Raw genomic sequence first — 16869 nt, forward strand, 5'->3', positions numbered from 1 at the left:
AACGCAAGAGTGGCTTTCAGAGGTGCTCGCAGTGATCATTGTTCCTGCACGGGGGCATGGGACTCGAACACCCGAGGACCTCTCCGGTACAGGGCTGATTGGCAGCCATTGCTGTTTGCTCTGCCATGGTGATTCCCAGAGATTTTCCCCTCCCAATTTACAACCCCACCCAAGCTGTGCGAATCAGCTTTTGCATATGCATGGCCTGTCCTTTCTCCTTCTAAAACCTGCCAAACTGCAGCTGGGTCAGAGAGCCCCTTGCTTCACAGCTGGGCCTCATCTGGGCACTTCCAAACCCCATACAAAGAGGAGGAATCTGCAGATGTCGCTGTAGCTCCTGCTGGGTGGCCCCAGACAGTGGCTGACCTTGCACCTCCTTGGAGATCCAAGGGCCAGTGTACCCAGTGGTCAGAGTGAGACCATACCAGATTACAACTCTCCACATCCATAAGAGACCCACTTAAGGGGCAGACTCAGTGAGCCCTACTGAAGCAAGTCCTGCCCCATAAGGGTGTCTCCTGTGCAACAGATCTTCCAGTGTAGACACAGCTGGTCATCACAGCCAATTGGCCTGGAGGTCAATTTTTTCCAGTGATACCAACAGCAATCAAGGGTTAACTACAACAAGACTGTGCAAACAACCCACAAAGTGGTGCACCAAGAGTGTCCACCTCAGGTGACTGGGGAGGCTGAGCCACTGGGCCCTATAGGACACCTACCACACAAGGCCACTCTATCAACTCAAGGAGACTTAACAGCTACCCAGTACATAGAAACAAACACAGGGAAGCAGCCAAAATATGGAGACAAAGAAACAAGTCACAAATGAAAGAAATGGATGAAAGCAAAATACTGGATATAGAGTTCAAAACCACAGTTATAAGGTTACTCAAGAATCTTCTAGAAACCTCTGAGAAAGTTAGTGATATCCTCAAGGATATGAAAAAGGACCAATCAGAAATTAAGCATACACTGACTGAAATAAAGAATAATATACAGAGATCCAACAGCAGACTAGAGGATCCCAAGAATCAAATCAACGATTTGAAATATGAGGAAGCAAAAAAAAAACCCAACCAAAGAGCAAAAAGAAAAAAGAATCCAAAAATATGAAGATAGTGTAAGGAACCTCTGGGACAACTTCAAGCATACCAACATCAGAATTATGGGGGTGCCAGAAGAAGAGAGAGAGCGCAAGATATTGAAAACCTATTTGAAGAAATAATGACAGAAAACTTCTCTTACCTAGTGAAAGAAATAGACTTACAAGTCCAGGAAGTGCAGAGAACACCAAACAAGAGGAATCCAAAGAGGACCACACCAAGACACATCATAATTAAAATGCCAGGGGCAAAAGACAAAGAGAGAATCTTAAAAGCAGCAAGAGAAAAACAGTTAGCTACCTACAAGGGAGTACCCATACGACTACCAGATGATTTCTCAACAGGAACTATGTAGGCCAGGAGGGAGTGGCAAGAAATATTCAAAGTGATGAATATAGCAAGAACTTACAACCAAGATCACTCTACCCAGAAAAGCTATCATTCAGAATTGAAGGTCAGATAAAGAGCTTCACAGATAAGAAAAAGCTAAAGGAGTCATCACCACCAAACCAGTATTATATGAAATGCTGAAGGGTATTCTCTAAGAAGAGAAAGAAGAAGAAAAAGGTAAAGATAAAAAAATTATGAACAACAAAGTGACAACAAATACATATCTATCAACAAGTGAACCTAAAAATCAAATGAATAAAAAACCTGATGAACAGAACAGACTGGTGAATGTAATAGATTCAGGGGCATGTAAAGGGAGCAGACTAAAAATTCTCGGGGGGAAGGAGTTGTGGGGGTGCGGGAAGAGATTGGACAAAGAGCTTACACCTATGGACAAGTTCAATGCAGGGGCGGGGGTGGGGAGGCCTGAAGTGGGGTGGGAACTGGGTGGAGGGGAGCTATGGCGGAGGGGGGGGGAGAGGAACATCTGTAATAATCGGAACAATAAAGATTTAAAACAAAAATAGAAAGTTGGGAAGAGAGAAAATGTCTAATAGTGTAGAGAAAAGATCCTTAATGATACATAAGTTGTGTATGAAACATTACCACAATCAATCAACAATATTCACTGATCATTGTTTTCCAGAGCTTCTCATGTCTACTTAGCTACTCTTGGCTATCTGCCCTGGCTCTTCTTTTTCTCCTGATAGAATTCGCCTATTAGCTGGTTATTAATTCTGTGGCAAATCTTACCACTGAGAACTGACCGCTAAGAATGACGCAGCCGTGGTCAGTTTTCCATAGAAGGATACGTCTTCCTTTCAGTTGCTCAGACCCTCACAATCCCAATTGTATATTGTGAAAGGTCTCTAATGCCGAGTCTTTCTTCAGGAAATCTAGAGTTCACTGTCAACTCTGGCTACTCCTCAAACTCACCTCTGGTCAAATATCTTATTTTCAGTGGAGCCAAGAAAGAGAGTTCACTCCCTTCTGTTCATTAGACTTGTAGCTCAGAGTCCTAAGTGGACTTCAAAATAATAGACACATTTCAGGCACATATAACAGGGTCTGGACAACAGAACTGCACTGAAGGGCTCCATTCGCGTTCAGCAAAATTCTTGGAAGTGATTTTTGCCTTTTCCAAAGTCGGATCTTTGCCTCCATCCACCTGCCCACCATTCCCTTCCCTCCATTTCATTACTAGCCTAATCCCTCCTTGGCTCCGATTGCCCTCCTTAGAAGTCATTAGTGACTCTTTTTTTTTACTCCAACAAGTCTAAGCTCTAAGCTCCTCCTGGCTTGTATGACCCTCCATAAATTCATCTCATCCTCACTATCTGTTGGAGAGCAGATTTTGAGATGGAGATGGAAAGCACTGGGCTTACTTTGGGAACTGGTGCCTGTGGGCAAAGACAGATGTTAGGCTGTAATGCAGGAGGCTGTGATACAGTCACAACAAAGGCCTCTGACAGTCTCATGGGGAGCTTGGAGTGGGGACAGCCTGTAGAACTATCTTTTCTTTTTCAATCCTCACCTGAGAAGGACATGCTTAGAGAGGGGAGAGAGGAAGGGAGAGAGAGAGAGAAACATCAATGTGAAAGAGAAACATCGATTAGTTGCCTTCCACACGAACTCCAACTGGGCACTGGGGATCAAACCCCAAACCCAGGGATATGCCCTGACCAACAACCCTTTAGTGCACAAGACAATGCTCAACCAACTGAGCCACTCCAGCAGGGTCAGAACTGTCTTTCCATTAAAGCAAGAAGCCCAATCTTTACACCTTAGTGTCAATCAATCTCTGGAAAAGAGAATGAGACCTTGGCCCAGATGGCTCTCTTCACTGAGGTATATTAAGATTATATACTCTTTGAGGGCAAATCAAAATCTCTATTGATTTTTAGAGAGAGGAAGGGAGAGGGATACAGAGATAGAAACATTGATGACATGCCCTCCTTTGGGGATCGAGCCCGCAATCCAGGCATGTGCCTTGACTGGGAATCGAACTGGTGACCTCTTGGTTTCTGGATCAACACTCAATCACTGAACCCCCACTGGCCGGGCAAAGACCATGTTTTTATTTCTTGTGCATTTACATACACAATGTATGAAGAGTGCTGAAAAAATGTACATGACCCTCACACACACACACACACACACACACACACACACAACACACACACACACACACAAATGTATTTAGCACTTACTATGTGCCAAGCACTATTTTAGGTAGTGGGGTTTCAATGGTTAAATAAGACAGATAAAATCCCTCTTTTCATAAAGATTACATTCTGCTTATTAAGAACTAGAAGTTAGCCCTAACCGGTTTGGCTCAGTGGATAGAGCGTCGGCCTGCAGACTCAAGGGTCCCAGGTTCGATTCTGGTCAAGGGCATGTACCTTGGTTTCGGGCACATCCCCAATAGGGGGTGTGCAGGATGCAGCTGATTGATGTTTCTCTCTCATCGATGTTTCTAACTCTCTCTCCCTCTCTCTTCCTCTCTGTAAAAAAAAAATCAATAAAATATATATATATTTTTAAAAAGAACTAGAAGTTAGTCAGCTACTTATTTTATCTCAACATTAGTCATTATCTAGAATTCATAATAGTTATAAAGAAACCCTAACAGTCAAATCTTATGTCTTCCTTACATAGTGAAGCTATGCTGTGATAATAAATTAACCTTGAAATCTCAGTGACATAACACAGCAATTTATTTGTCACCCTCATCGTACCCTGATGTGGGCTGGGTGGCTCTCCTCCATTTGGAGCTGTACCATCTGGAACACATGGCCGCCAAGTTCCCTTCATCAGGGAAAGGGAGATCTCAAAGGCACACTGGCTCTTAACTGCCTCAATCCTGCTGCTCCAATTCATTGGCTATAATTAGGCACATGGCCTTAATCCGACCGCAGATTCTGAGGAATGTAACAGAACAAATAAAGAAGCATCGAGTAATAATTGTCTCCGCCACAATAGCCAATGTCTATTGATTATGTCCATGTGACAATATCATTCTAAGTGTTTAAAGGTTCTGCACCTAATCCCCCCAGGGTAGGGTGAGGGTTCCACACAAACAACATTTCTCAGACACCAGCTGAGCGTCCTACAACTGAACTCAATTCGGACACTGTACCTGAAGACAGTGTCAAATCCCACAGGTTAAGGGTCAGTCCTACAAGACTGCCCCTCACCGCCACCCCTCCCCCCCAGATAACAATCCAAAGTCCAGGGTATCACCTGTGCCTCTGATTGACCAGTTATAGATTGGAGATTCCAACAACCCTCTCTTTAGGTTAGATTAATTTGCTCCAGTGTCTCAAAGAACTCAAAGAAACATTTTACTTACCTGATACAAGGCTTATTTTAAAAGGGTGTAACTCAGGAACAGCCAAATGGAAGTGCTGGATAGGGCAGGGTATGGGAAAAAGACGTGGAATTCCCATGCTCCTGGTCCCAGGAACGCCATTCTCCCAGCTTCACCTGTTCACCAACCCGGACGTGCCAATACCATCCTTTTGGGTTTTTATAGTGGCTTCATTTCATAGGCATGAATCATTAAGTCATTGGCCATTGGCAACAGATTTGACTTACTTCCCTCCCTAGAGGTCAGGAAGTAGGACTAAAAGGTTCAGCCTTCTAGTCACATGCTTGGCTCTCTTTGCAACCAGCCTCCAGCCTCCAGCCCCCAGCCCCCATCCTTAGGTTTAGTAAAAAAGTGCCTCATTAACATAACAAAAGACACCTTTGCTGGCTCTCCTTAGTTAAGAAATTCCAAGGTTTTTTAGCAGTCCTGTGCTAGAAATAGGGACTAAAACCAAATAAATGTATTTCTTATTATAAATCACAATATCACAGTGCTTAACATTGATTACTGACAACCCTATGAGGCAAATCCCATTATTAACTCCATTTTACAGATAAAGAAACTGAGGCACAGAAATGATGAATAATTTACTTGAAATCCCATGGCTAGTAATTAGTGGAGGTGAGATTTGGATTCAAGCTGCAAGATCCAAAGTCTATGTTATTTCCACCAAGTATACTTTAACAATTAAATAAAAACCCTAAAAGAAAGGTCTGTCTTCTTTCAAAACAGATCTTTGAGAAACAGCCATTAGAATAATGTCTTCTTTTCCAGGTGTGACCTAAAAGTACTAATCCAACCTAGTGTAGAAGTATCCCTTTTCCAAACCCTTCTTGTAACACGCAGTTCTTTCCAGGTTCTGCATGAAAACACTCGGGGTTTAAAGTTTTTGCTTTTTATAACAGTCATTAGTAGTTCAAGCATTGCAATGAGCTCCCTTTGAACAAATAAGCCATACCAAACAGTCTGCCAAGAGCCTGACTATTAAGCTGAAAACTATTGATGATTAAAATTTTATTGTCCCTCCCCAGCTAAAAACATTCTATGGTAACATGCACAGAGGCTATTAAAACATACATGTTCTTTATGAATAGGAGTCCTCAGTGACTCGGGAAAGCAAAGTCCTTCTCAAGGGCTCAGATTTTATGTAGAAGCTTTCATTCCTCCTAGTGTTCCCTGACTGCTCCTATTCTTGTTTCCATGACAACAAGGAGACCGTAGATAATTGAAATTAGGTTTGTCTTCATGATGGTTTGGAAGCTGGGTAAGTTGAAATGCCTGCACTTGGAGGGGAGAGAAGGGCCTCTATTGCCACCTGCTGGGCTCCCCAGCTTTCCTCAGCCTCTCCAGTTCACCATCTCTGATTCCACAGCGCTTGGCTTTTGGCTTCTTTGGCAGGCTATACACCCTCTGACATTTGTCAATCTTTCTGTTTCAGTTTAGATGGAACATTGTTGTGAAAGAGAAATAAAAACTTAGCCCTCAGCATCAACTACTCTTTAAACTCATGCTAATTCGTAAACAAGGATCATAAGTAACCACTTCTCCACAGCACTCAATTGCTTCCAAGTGTTTTTCATTAAACCTAAGTGAAAACACTTCCCAGGATGCAATTTTAAGGGAATATTATTAATCACATGCCTTGATTAGCCTTGGACAGTGTAATAAGTGAATTGGCTGAATAGAAATTATTTTCTTCTTTCTGCATGCCCTCATTTTACAAGTTGGGCATTGCTGAAGGAGAGGGAACTATAAAGGGTGCTTTCCCAATGGGATATTGATTTGCAATGATGGTTGGCATTTAATTCCATATGGCTTTGCCTCTTAACTATCGGATTACAGAGGAACTATTGATGTGGACATCTTCAGGGTCTGAGGAAAACTTTGCAAATATTTTCTAGAGCACTTACAACAATAATTCAATTTAACAATGTAGATTTAAGAAATGAACGAGGGCTCCTAGTAGTTAAAAAATTTGTGTCAAGTTTTTACTGTCCTCAAACTCTTAATTCATATGTGTTCACTGCCCCTCAGAGTTAATCTGAAAACACATCACCGGGGAGAGGGAGATGCCAACAGTTCCACAAATAAGTAGAAGACACGCAAACAGACTGTTATTGGCAAAACAAATTAGCAGGGATGGGTGAATGGAATTTGGGATTAAAGATTTATGATTTTAAACAAAAAATGCATACTGTGTTCCTCCTGAATGGAACCCATATTGTAAAAAAGTTGATTTTTCCTAAAAGAGTTTATCAATTTGATTCAATGCAAATCAATATCTTAACAGAATTATGTTATTTGACACACTTCATTCTAGAATTCATCTAGAAGAAGAAATAAAACAACCCAAAAAATGTTTGAAAAAGAAGCAGGCCTGTGCTGTACAATATTAAAATATATTCTAAAGATATTGCATGTAACAGTGTGATACTGTTGCAAAGATAGGAAAATAGATCAATAGAATGGCATGGAACATTAAAAATGGTGCCATTTTTATATAGGATAAACTAATTAATTAACCGTGCTGGAGAACTTCATTGAACAAAAATGTTAGACCTCTACCATGCACCAGATAATAACAAAATCTCAGATGAATTAAAGCCTACATATAAAAAATAAAAATTGTTAGAGGGAATTTAAGGGACCGACCTATAGTCTTGGTGAGGAAGAAAGCTTTTTCAGCTGGACATCATACTCAGAAAGCCCAAAGAAAAAGTCTAACGTATTTCACCACATTCAGATGTATGGCTCCTGAGAAGACATTGCTCTTTCAGATACAGCACTGCCTATAGTGGGACTTAAGGGAGGCCCCGAAGCTCCCTTTATTCCCGCACCACACTTTATCATGCAGTGCAGAAAGGAAAGGACTGAGCACCAAGTATCCCTAAACCTAAGTGAGGCCCCACGTTTCGACCAGAGCCACCTTTCCTGACCCACAGACCAGTAAGTGCCCCTGGAGCACTGCCTCTCTCCAGCCCCCGCCTCACTTACTTAGAATGGTGAGCCAGCGTTCCTTAAAAGACCATCAGTACGAATCTCCCTGGGAATTACATCCCTGTTTAAACCCCACCAGAAGTTCAAGCTTCCCAGAGCCTCATGGAGACTCTCACCACAGACACATCTGTAATTCCCTAGTCTGACTTTACCCACATTCCACATGTCCCTGGCCTCCAGCTACAGAATTTACAGCACCTAATATAAAATGACAATGTGGGGCCCCTTGTTAAAAAAAATAAGAAGATGAAGAGCTGGCATGGCTCAGTGGTTGAGCATCGACCTATGAACCAGGAGGTCAAGGTTCAATTCCCAGTCAGGGCACATGCCATGGTTGCAGGCTCGATACCCAGTAGGGGGCATGCAGAAGGGAGGCAGCCTGTGAATGATTCTCATCATTGATGTTTCTCTCTCTCTCTCTCTCTCTCTCTCTCTCTCTCTCTCTCTCTCCCCCTTCCTCTCTGAAATCAATAAAAATATATTTTAGAAATTAGTAAGAATTTCTTAATGGTTGCAGTAACCAAGCATGGGGCCCTTCTAAGTGAAGGGCTGCAACACACATTGTATCCTCATAAGGTTGTTCAGTTCCCTACTCTACCCCTTTTTTTATTGCCTTACAGTTTGTTGTCAGCAGAATACCCTGTATCCTCCATTTCTCCTCTACATGGTCAAAAGAATTCTTCTTTCTCTAAATAAATCTTAGCTGTCCCCAAGGACATTGTCACATTCCCTTATCCCGCATCTCACAGGGCCTGGGGATGGGGCCTCTCTATTTCCCATTGCTTTCCCTTTTTAGAACTTCTGTGTCTTTTTCAAAAATCCAGTTTCTTTCAAGCTCAAGTCATCCATTTGTGCCACCCAGTATCTCTTTTATTGCTGTCATCTCTGAACCTCCCCCTTGTTCAGCCAGTTCATGACACCCTATAAGTGCTCAGGAAATAATTGTTGAGAAAATTAATGATCTGTATAATAATTTTGAAAACAAACAAACAAAAAACTGGGTAGCAATCAAATGTAACTTGACAACTGCATAGTAAGAGCAGTCATACGTGTGTTGTTGTTTTTAATCCTTACCCAAGGATATGTTGAGAGAGAGAGAGAGAGAGAGAGAGAGAGAGAGAGAGAGAGATCGCTTGGTTGTCTCCCATACGTGCCAGTACCGGGAATCAACCCTCCAACCAACTGAGCCACCCGGCCAGGGCAGAGCAGTCATACTTCAAGCAAAGCATCCGTTTTGCCTGAATCACTCACAATATCTAGATATTTGCATTCTATCTTCTATGTAACTTTCATCAAAAAAAAAAAAAAAAAAAACTGGCCAAAGCATGACCTGTTATGAAGCCAAGTTGATATCTGTACCCTAAATATTTATGATTGTTCCTTAAAAAAGCTGAGAGGAGGGGCAAATGAAGTCACTTGATAAGACTTCAGGAGTATATTTGTGTCCCTTTTATAGTTTGTTACCAAAGTAAACAAAAAATGACAAGCCAGTCTCTGGCCTGGTGAGGCCTGTGCCTGTGAGAATTTCTAGCCTCATTGCTTCCGAATACTGCCCTCTTCTGGCTAGAGCGTGCTTACTGCTAGAGCTGTGTGAAATGAGCCTGCCTGAGCAGAGAAATGAAATTGGGGACAGAGACAAAGATTGTGAGAAAGTGAAAATTAGGAAAAGGCAAGTGTGGGAAGAAAATGGCAAAAGCAGATTTATAACCCTCCTCGCCTTTAGGTTCACTCACCACATTTTTCCTGCAGAGGTTCTCTTATCCAATGCCCTCCCGAACAAAAACAGACAAGTCACCGACTTGTCCCATTTGCTTTGGCACAGCGAGGGCTTGGAAGGATGAAGCCAGGACTATTCTGATCTCTTCACTGTCCCCGCCCCTCACCTTCCTAGCACACGAATCCTGCACGCACCCTTCCTTCTTGGCCAGCCGGTCCTCTGACTTGCTGTCCACGTCGCTCTCCCGGAAACTGCACACAACATGCCCACTTTTGAACGCCGATGGGGGCCTTGCCTGATTGCCCAGCTGTACACAGGTTTTGCCCTCTAGCTCTCAGTGCCAAAAGGTATATGGAATTGCTCTACCACCTTCTGGATCTGGGTTCTTAACCTCTCTGGAAAACAGCACATTGATAATAGGAGTTGGGCAGGAAGCATGTCACAGAGAGAGAGAAAAAAAGGCAATTTTAGGCAGAGCAAGTAACTGCAACGTGAACTTTGATAACTTTTTTTATAAGCGGATCCAACAGTCTAACGTCTCGTATTCATCTCCCCTATCGCGGCCAATGCCACTTGTCAATGTAAAGAACGTAGAACTTTCCACTATGTTTCACTTTACAGCACATCTAGAAAATGCTGATATTGGTACCGCACACCAGCGTTAGCCAGGGGGCTGCTCACAGACAGAGGCCACCTCCACAGACCCTGGACGGAACTGGAGAGCCGAGGGGATTAATGTGTTAGCACATCAATACCGGGCACACTGGTTAGGAAGCTGTGGTCTAGGAAATGTGCCAGATTCAGGCCAAGGAACATGCTTTATCAAAGTATCAGGAAATCCTGTGGACAAACCCCAGGGAGTAATAGAGAAAAACAAGCCAATTAGAGTGGAAACAAAACATATCATCGGCAATCCTTGGGGTAGAACACCATCCCTGTGGCCTTCCGCCTGGGGTGTCCTTTAGTGCCCCGTCTGCCTCTACCAGTTCATCCTGTCAGGGCCAGCTCCAACCTCCCTCTGCCAGAAGGTCTTCCTCACGTCAGTCCTCTCATCTGCACTGGCTGCAGCAGTTAGGGCTCTCCAGCACCGCTTGTCACAGTTACACACAGTCTCGGGTGGGTCACCGATGTTTAATTGGAGCATGCTTAACCATATACCCAGGTTCTCTGGCCTTCCGGGGCTGCAGACCTCTTTTCCAGCCAAATAATCAATATCTAAGCCCCCGTTAGATCCTGTCAGAAATCCCAGTCCTCTACTGAGATGATTCTGAGGATGACCGGAGAGGACGCACCGGCCTTGGCTGTTGCTGGCCATCTGTTGCTCCTAACTGCTGCTTGGTGTGGTCCATGCAGTTCCAAGTGCTTTTTCTGTTTTTCCATGTGTAGACATGGACTCCCCTCGTACTTCACAACTCCATCCCACACCCCAGCACAGCTAATGAGTGAAGGCTTGACGATAATACACAGAATTAGAATGCAGGAAAGGAACATTTAAAACTTGGTATCAGCTCCACTGCTACCAAGGTAGCCATTCACATTATTTTGCAGAATTCTCTCTCTCCTCTTTGTTGCAACTAAACCCTCAGGAGACTAAACCCAGGACTAAACGTTGCATATTTAAAATGCCTTTTAGAGTGTTCCCTCCAACAGTTAACAAAAAAATCTCTCCTTCAAAAATTGGTACTGACATATGAAAATGGCTGTAATTTTTTAATTTCACTTTCTTTTTGGGTCTTAATTTATCCATCTTGTCTGCCTTGATGGTAAAAACAGTGTCCTGTCCTCCTGGGTTTGTGTCCAAATATTGTCAATTTCCTTCAAGAGGGAAAGTGGCCCCCTAACAAAAAGCCAGGGATAGATTTACCTTGGAGGTGCATGGCAAGACTACTACTTGTTCCCCCAAATCCCACTCACCTCTGCCTCCTGCTGCTGCAGTGAGAACACAATGTCCAGCCCCCTGTGCACTTAGGAACGTCACGTGGCTGAGATTTAGCCAACGCGTGTGAGTGGAATGGTGAGCATTTCTTCCAGGTCTGGCCCATACAAACCTGCAAAATGTGTGACTCCATGCGATTTTCTCTTTGAGGCTGGGCTGCGAGGAAGGGAGCTCCCAGGGCAACTTTGGGGTGTCACATGTTGAAAATGGCAGAGAAGCAGCTTGGGGCCCTGCATGATTTCATGGAGTTATATACCATTCAACTGGTTACTTGCTCCAGGCTCTTTTTAAAGCAAGAAATAAGTGTCCCAATTATTTAAGCCATTGTACTGTTTGGGCCTGTTTGTTACAGCAGCTGGCCCACCTTCATACAAGCTGCAAATGGATATGCTATTAGAGATGCCCTGGCTCAGACATGGAGTTGGCAGAGGTCTTTGTGTTGTGATAAAGGACACCGATGGTCCAGAAGAGGCCCACTCCCCAATGCCTTCTTGACTTCCATTTCACCACGTGGGTTTCATTATTTTGGATAAAGACATACCTACTTCTAAGAAACTTCTTTTAAAACAACTGTACCATCTGAAAAGATTAAACCACTGTCGTCCATAAACCCCCTTAACGTAGATGACTCTCTTACATTTATCTCTCATGAAATACCTAATGAAGAGCAGAGAAAGAGACCCGGGCAGGGAAATGTTGAAGGGTAGGTTGGGAGAGATGGAGAAATATCTGGAGGATGGAAATATCTGTTTCCAAAAGAAACAGAAGCCTGGGCAGTAGTCAGTGAAAGGTGGGGCCCTGGACAGACCTTGACGAGTGAGGGGCAAGGGCAGAAGGTTCAAAGACATTGAAAGCAAACTTTTCTTGATAATTTTCTGAATTCTGGTCCTCAGATCAGGTGCTTTGGCCCACCCTTTCTCTACACTTTCAGCAAGTCATTTTGATGGTCCACATACTTTATAGATGTGCACACGGCCCCTCGGGAAAGCCCTGGTGAATATCATGACGTTGGGATTTGCTCACACCGTATCTGCACTTTCAGAATTTGGGTATTTTGACTATTTTCAGTCAATACCTTACTGAGAGATTCCTCTAATCACCTACTATTTTAGCCTATGCCCCTATTTTCCTTCCATAGCTCATGAAAAGGACAGACAGATGGGCAGGGCAAGGCCATGGAATCACTGGCACCAAAAGTCAATCATCAAATAATTCAACTGCATTTGTCCATTCATTCTTTTTAAAACAAGTATGTACACATTACAGAATCCATTTTATGGTTAAAAATATTAACAGAACATTAAAATTACAACAATTAAACATAACATTAAATATCTGCATCCACATTTGTACATGTTGGGCGATAGCTATGTATTCAGGGGTAGCAAGTCTTGGGCCCACTGCCCCTATTGCATGTTGGCTATGGTGCCCCCCACTAATGCCAGCAGTGGAGGTGGCCAGTGGCCCTCAGGGAGTTGAGGGCTCTACTTCCCTGATCAATAGAAAATTTTATTGGTCCTACCCTATGCCACATAGATGCTTCTTTTATTAGTTGTCTGTTGCTGCCATAACAAGTTACTACTTAGTAACTTAAGTTACTACTTAGTAACTTAAACACCAAACATTTACTTAGTTACGGTTCTGAAGGTCAGAAGTTCAACCCTCGATTCATCATATAAAAACAAGTTGTTGGCAGGGCTACATTTCTTCCCGAAGGCTCCGGGGGAGAATCTGTTTCCTTACTCATTGGGGTTGTTGGCAGAATCCAGTTCCTTGTGGTATTGGGACTGAGGTTCCAGTCTCCTTGCTGGTAATCTGCTGGAGCTGCCCTTAACTCCTGGAGGCTTCTCTCAGGTCCTTGCACTTAGTTCCCTACATTTCAGGACCAACAACAGGGTTTTGAACCCTTTATATGCTGCCATCTCTCTCACCCCTATTTTTCCTTCTTATTCTTCTTGTAAGGACTCACTATATTACATGGGGCCCATTCAGGTAATCCCAGATTCTCTTCCCATTACAAGGCCCATCACCTTAACCACATCTGCAGAGTCTCTTTACCATGCAAGGCAACACAGTCACAAGTTCTGGAGACTAGGGCATCAACATCCTTGAGGGCCATTCTTTTGCCTAACACACTCTCAACTACGAATCATCTGAAAAAGCTTGGCCTTTAGGGTGATCAGTGTGAATCAATGAGAAGACCCAGCCCTCATGATGCCCAGGTCAGGCTTCTTTACCACACTGGCAGCTGATGTAAATGCATGCTGGCTTAATGTCTTGTTTCTAGCAGTAGAACTAAACGGCATGATGAGGACATTCAGCACCTGTCCCTGGCACCTCCATCTTCCTCTGTATAAGAGTAGTATTTGAAACATAAACCATTCAAATCCAATCCTAGGGAAATGTCAAAAACTAAGTTTGCCTGGGTACAGAGAACATAAGACTTTTCCTTCTGAGTATATCTACTTAAACATTTTTATAACAAAATATTAAAAGAGCTACGCATAGCCCTGGCTAGTTTGGCTCAGTGGATAGAGCGTTAACCTGTGGACTGAAAGGTCCTGGGTTCGATTCCGGTCAGGAGCACGTGCCCAGGTTGCGGGCTAGATCCCCAGTGTGGGGCATGCAGGAGGCAGCCAATCAATGATTCTCTCTCATCATTGATGTTTCTCTCTCTTTCCCTCTCCCTTCCACTCTGAAATTAAAAAGATATATTTTTTTAAAAAAGAGCTAAGCATAAAGATGTACCATCCTGTGATGATTTAATGTTTTTCCTGGTGAACATTCTCCCTACAGCACCCAATTTGGCCCCCACTAGAAACTTGACTGCTTTTCATTTGTGCTGTTTCTTCCAAGTGCGGGAAAACCTTTTTTTTTTTTTCTCTTCATTTCTGGTCATAGTGCACACAGAGTGGGCAGGGCAGAAACAGGCACAGCAGTTCCTGTGGGCCAGAAAGTGAGTCAGTAGGAAAGCAGTCAATGGTAAAAGAAGATGGGCCGTCGCCAGAGGAGGGAATGGACCCCTCAGCGCTGGGAAAGGAAAGGGCCAAACTTCCTGCCCTTTAATCTGATACCGGATTAAAGCCATATGCGTTGTTGGGTTAGACAAGGGTGCAAAGAAAAAATGCTGCTAATGTCAGAAGCAGACAAGCACAGAAGGACCAAGGGGGTACAGGACTTGGCATACCTGCCCTCGGTTTCTTCCCTGCTCACAAAAGGGTCTGCTTGACAGTAGCAGCTTCTTTTTTCCATGAAGGACTCGGGCTGGTATTCCCCAGACTGAGACTCCCAGTGTCGTCTGGGAGCCATTCTTGGAAACACTGGGACCCCATTTGGAAACACTTCCAAGGCTGCTTGATAAGACTGCCCGTAGGGAGCTCTAACGGATTTCCCTGCTGCTCACAGCAGATTCTTTCTTTTCGCTCCCATTCCCAGGACATGCTTGCTCTGTCCCCAGTGGTCCCTTCTGATAGGACAGGCCCTCATCTTTGATGTGAAGTCAATGTGCAAAATGAGCATCAAAAAGTCCTGAGATTCTTCCCATAACCTCAGCTAGAGGGGAATTCAAGATTGTGCAGCACCAGTTAACAGAGCAGTGAGGGAAAGGAGGTGTTTGGTGCCTGGAATAACATTACGGCCCAGATCAGTAACTGCCTGGGTGAGGGTAAGAACTCCAATACCTTCATCTAGTTACTAGATTCTAGTACCTGCTCTTCATCCTTTAGGAGAGTATCTATGGGAACCATCAAAAGGTTCAAAGTCATGGCTCCTGGAGGTGCCAACCATTGTTAACAAAATTATTTCCTTTTGAGAGTACACAGCTCTGCACAGGTGTGAGCTGACTGCGGGGAGGGCAGTTGGCAGAGAGCAGGTGAGCTCTGTCCTATTAGTGGGACTTTGATGACTTGCCTTGATAATGGCAGGAACTCTCAGATTGATGTCCTTACAACTGAGCTTGCTCTAGATGTACTGATCTTGTATTACTATTATTATTATTTTTTTTTTTTTTGGCTTCCAGGAAAGGCAGTACATGTGCAAACAGCAGCCCCTGTGGGTGCCGGAGCCCCACGAGCAGAGACTCCGATGGGGCCTGTGGTGCTGTCCGCTGGCACGTCCCGGCCAAACTGGGAAACACCACTGACTGTGTCTCCCTCAGGGGGCAGCGACCAGCATAACCCCTGGATTTAGAACAATCCAGGACAGAAACTCCATGTAATTCTTACGCTAAAAACAGCATCAACCTCACTGGGCTGCCCATAAGCTCCCTGTGGCTGGACCCTCCCCGTCCCCCCTGAGACACCAGCCTCCTTCCTCCTGTCTTCACTGCTTCCACAGCACACAGCTAGGGCCATCCCACCCCAACATACCTGGTCTCGGACGCTCAGCAGGGTCGGCCTGGGTAGGCCTTGGAAGGGAGCTTGCTCTAGATTTAATTCCGCGGAACATTTGCTGGCGGGTGGGGTGGCCCTCACGCTGGCTCACGGGTTCCTTGGACGTCACAGTTCCTACAAAAGCTCATCTTTTCCCACCACTTCAAGAACTCGCAGGCTTGATCATTCCTCCAGATGAAGCCGTTTCGTTTTATTTATTTATTTTCTGTCATGCTGTGAAAGCAAAGTGCCCCAGAGTCTCTTTATAAAACCCCGAGTGGCAACTCATTTCCAAGTGGAGGCCAGAAGTGTTCCTTTCTTTCCCTGCTCCTTGACTTTGAACGTCAGCAGAACGCAGAAGTGTCTTTTGAAACACCACACTGTTCAAAGGTTTGTCTTTACCTCTGTTTAGGATAAATCCAGACCGGCAGGCACACTGTAGGTATGCTAACATTCCCATTTGCCTGAGTTGCTAAACATTGTACAAAACTTTTCACCTTTGTCAGCTCATTTGTGTGAGTCTAGTTAGTATAATTAATGATGGTATCTAGCCTATAAGTGGAAATGGATGAGCTTATGGGTTTGGAATTCCAACAGTTCTGAGTTTGCTTTCCTGCTCCATCCCTGAACTCAAGCTCAGTGTGACCTGGGAAGACTGTTTAGTCTAAGGATCCGTTTCCTCCTGTGTAAACTAAGGATAAGGATACCTGCATGTAGGGCTGATGTGAGATATCCGTAATCTGATGCATAGGAAGCACTAACCCACAGTACAAGGACTATGTATTAAATGTTGTCGCTTTTGTTAGTAAGACTAAGCCATCCACTGTGAGTCGTTAAATGCTATGTCTTTCACAAGATGATAATGTTATTGGAGGGTGTCTAAAGACTTTCAACAAAAATGTATCTCTTGCTTCTTTTGGAACAGGCAAAAACAAAAACAAAACAACAACAAAAAAAACCATGAATGATTAGCACCATCTCTTAAC

The sequence above is a fragment of the Cnephaeus nilssonii genome, assembly GCF_951640355.1.
Source record: "Cnephaeus nilssonii genome assembly, chromosome: 2".
Classification (NCBI taxonomy): domain Eukaryota; kingdom Metazoa; phylum Chordata; class Mammalia; order Chiroptera; family Vespertilionidae; genus Cnephaeus; species Cnephaeus nilssonii.